Source organism: Pristiophorus japonicus, unplaced genomic scaffold (assembly GCF_044704955.1).
Source record: "Pristiophorus japonicus isolate sPriJap1 unplaced genomic scaffold, sPriJap1.hap1 HAP1_SCAFFOLD_187, whole genome shotgun sequence".
NCBI classification, from domain to species: Eukaryota; Metazoa; Chordata; class Chondrichthyes; family Pristiophoridae; genus Pristiophorus; species Pristiophorus japonicus.
In genome coordinates, this window is record NW_027251558.1 from 433,158 (window position 1) to 437,160 (window position 4,003).

At 43.1% G+C, this 4,003-nt stretch overlaps 1 non-coding gene across 1 annotated transcript; it reads right to left on the minus strand.

The window, feature by feature from the left end:
* Positions 1-223: 223 nt before the first annotated feature.
* Positions 224-306, minus strand: trnas-cga (transfer RNA serine (anticodon CGA)). The gene has a single exon. It is a non-coding gene; the product is annotated as a tRNA-Ser (tRNA).
* Between the last annotated feature and the right edge of the window lie 3,697 nt (positions 307-4,003).

Consider the following 4,003-nt stretch of genomic DNA (forward strand, 5'->3'; position numbering starts at 1 on the left):
ATGATCTTTATTAAAAGGCATTCTTTCATGCTGTGTATATTGCTCACTTATTTTTGGAGAAATGTCCAACAAACCAACAATTAATACCGATAAACTCTTCATGTTACCAGTTCGAACAACAGCTTCGCGTCAATCAGTGTAACAAAGGGCAGTGGAGGGAATTGTGATCAGATTCCAATGAGATCCACCGTGAGTCGACAAAAAAAAAGAGCACTGGTAGAATCGCTGCTAGCAGGGTTCGAACCTGCGCAGGGAAACCCCCATTGGATTTCGAGTCCAACGCCTTAACCACTCGGCCATCGCAGCTATACAGTCGAGCTGCTTTAATAGTCGAATCGTTGGTACAATTTATCAGAGTTGCCGCTTGCATGCTTGCCCTATTGGATCTCCCAGTCGATGTGAAAATTAAATCGTAGAATCACAGAATCTTACAGCAAAGAAGGATAAATTTTGGTCAGGACTGAAAGAATTTACATTTCGAAAAAACTGAACAGTCTTGAGAGCTTCTTTCTCGAAAAACAAGTGAGATATATTTTTAACATTATGAAGGTATATGATCGAGTTGATGTGGAGAAAATGTTTGCTATTGTGCAAAGTTCAGAACGGGAGGTCACCGATAAATTCAGGAGACAATTCAAGAGCAACTTATTTACCAAAGAGTGGTTAGAATGTGGAAGATGCTACACGAGCAGTAGTTGAGGCGAATAGCACAGATTCATTTTAAAGGGAGTTGCGTAAGCAGATGACGAAGAACGCAATAGAACAATATGCTGATAGGATCAAGTGAAGTAGGGTAGTCTGCAGCATTAACTCCAGCAACACCAGTTAGGTACAATTGTCTCTTTCTGTGATGCAATCTCTATATAACGTTATGTAACACTCATGTTAAACAACAACAACTTATAAATAATTAGCACCTTGAAATTAGCGAAACGTCCAAGGCGCTTCACAAGAGTATTATGCGATACAAATTTGACACCGAAACACTAAATACAAATTAGCGCAGGTGACTAAAAGATTGGTCAACCAGGTATGGTTGATAATGAGGAAGAAAGCTGTACATTGCAGGTAGATATCAAAGAACTGGTCAGGGGTTTAATGGAATTCAGCCCGGAGAAGTGTTAGATAATGCATTTGGGGAGTGCTTATAGGAAAAGCGAATAAACATTAAATGTTCGGCCACTGATAAGTGTAGAGGTGCAAATGACCTTGGAGTGCATGTCCACAAAATCCTTGACGGTAGCAGGGCAGGTAGATAAGATGCTTGTGAAGGATAGACAGAAAGGAAAAGGAGGCGGTGTGGCGTTGCTGGTTAAAGAGGAAATTAATGCAATGATAAGGAGGGACATTAGCTTGGATGATTTGGAAGCGGTAGGGGGGGAGCTGCATAATACCAAATGACAGTAAACGCTAGTGGGAATTGGGTACAGACCTCCAAACAGTAGTAGTGAGGTTGGGGACAGCATCAAACTTGAAATAAGGGATGTGTGCAACAACGGTACAGCAGTTACCATGGGCGACTTTAATCTAAATATTGATTGGGCTGACCAAACTGGTAGCAATGCGGTGGAGGACGATTCCCTGGAGTATATTAGGGATGGTATTCCAGACTGGCCATCGTAGACTAGGTGATGTGTAATGAGAAGGGACTAAGTGGCAATCTTGTTGTGCGAGGCACCTTGGGGAAGAGTGACCATAACATGGTAGAATTGTTTATAAGATGGAGAGTGACACAGTTAATTCAGAAACTAGGTACCTGAACTTTAGGAAAGGTAATTTCGATGTTATGAGGCGTGAATAGGCTAGAATAGACTCGCAAATGATGCTTAAAAGGTTGACGGTGGATAGGCAATGGCAAACATTTAAAGACCACATGGATAAACTTCACCAATTGTACATCCCTGTCTGGAGTAAAAATACAACGGGGAAGATAGCTCAACCGTGGCTAACAAGGGAAATTAAGGATAGTGTTAAATCCAAGGAAGATTTATATAAATTGGCCAGAAAAATCAGCAAACCTGATGACTGGGAGAAATTTAGTATTCAGCCAAGGAGGACTAAGGGTTTCGTTAAAAGTGGGAAATAAGAGTACGAGACGAATTGTGCCAGAAGCATAAAAATGACTGCCAAATCTTCTATATATATGTGAAGAGAAAAAGATTAGTGAAGTCAAACGTAGATCCCTTGCAGTCGGATTCAGGTGAATTTATAATGGGGAACAAAAAAAAGGCAGAGTAATTGAACAAACACTTTGGTTCTGACTTCACGACGGAAGACACAAATAACCTTATGGATGTACTAGGGGAGCGAGGATCGAGTACAAAGGAGGAACTGAAGGATATGCTGATTAGATGGGAAATTGTGTTGGGGATAATTGATGTGATTGAAGGCCGATAAATCCCCGGGGCCTGATAGTCTGCATCCCAGAGTACTTAAGGAAGTGTCCCGAGAAATAGTGGATGCATTCGTGATCCTTTTCCAACAGTCTATCGAATCTGGGTCAGTTCCCATGGACTGGAGGGTTGGTAATGTAACACCACTTTTTAAAAAAGGAGGGAGAGAGAAAATGGGTAATTATAGATCGGTTAGCCTGACATCAGTCGTGGGGAAAATGTTGGAATCAATTATTAAAAATGAAATCGCAGCGCATTTGGAAAGCAGTGACAGGGTCGGTCCAAGTCAGCATGGATTTATGAAGGGAAAATCAAGCTTCAGAATTTTCTGAATATGTAACTTGCAGAGTGGACAAGGGCGAACCAATGGATGTGGTGTATTTGCACTTTAAAAAGGCTTTAGATAAGGTCCCCCACAAGAGATTTGTGTGCAAAATCAAAGCACCTGGTATTGGGTGTAATCTACTTACGTGGATAGAAACAGAGAAACAAAGAAAATAGGTGCAGGAGTAGGCCATTCGTCCATTCGAGCCTGCACCGGCATTCAATCAGATCATGGCTGAACATTCCTTCAGTACCGCTGTCCTGCTGTCTCTCCATACCCCTTGATCCCCTTAATCGTAAGGGCCATATATCCAAAGAACTGGGATCAACAACTCTCTGCGGCAGGGAATTCCACAGGTCAACACCTTTCTGAGTGAAGAAGTTTCTCCTCATCTCAGTCGTAAATGGCCTGCCCCTTATCCTAAGACTATCTCCCCTGGTTCTGGACTTCCCCAATATCAAGAACATTCTTCCCGCATCTAACCTGTCCAGTCCCGTCAGAATCTTAGATGTTCCTTTGAGATCCCCTCTCATCCTTCTCAACTCCAGTGAATAAACGCCTAGTTGATCCAGTCTCTCCTCAAATGACAGCCCAGCCATCCCTGGAATCAGTCTGGTGAACGTTCGCTGCACTCCCTCAATAGCAAGAACGTCCTTCCTCAGACAAGGAGACCAAAACTAAACACAATATTCCAAGTGAGGCCTCATTAAGGCCCTGTACAACTGAAGTAAGACCTCCCTGCTCCTATATTCAATACCCGAGCTACGAAGGCCAACATAGCATTTGCCTTCTTTGCCACCTGCTGTACCTGCGTGCCCACTTTCAGTAACTGATGAACCAAGACACCCAGGTCTCGCTGCACCTCCCCTTTTTCTCGTCTGCCACCATTCTGCCTCCGTGTATTTGACCCCAAAATGCATAACCTCATATTTATCCAGATTATACTGCATCTGCCATGTATTTGCCCACTCACCTAATCTGTCCACATCATGCTGCAGCCTCTTAGCGCCCTCCTTACAGCTCACACCGCCACCTAGTTTATTGTCGTCCACAAACTTGGAGATATTACACTCTATCCCTTTATCCAAATCGTTAATGCATATTGTAAAGAGCTGGGATCCCAGCACTGAGCCCTGCGGCACTCCACTAGTCACTGCCTGCCATTCTGAAAAGGACCCGTTTATCCCGACTCTCTCTATCCACGTCATTAAATTACCACCAACACCATGCGCTTTGATTTTGTATATCAATCTCTTCTGCGGGACTTCGTCAAAAGCCTTTTGAA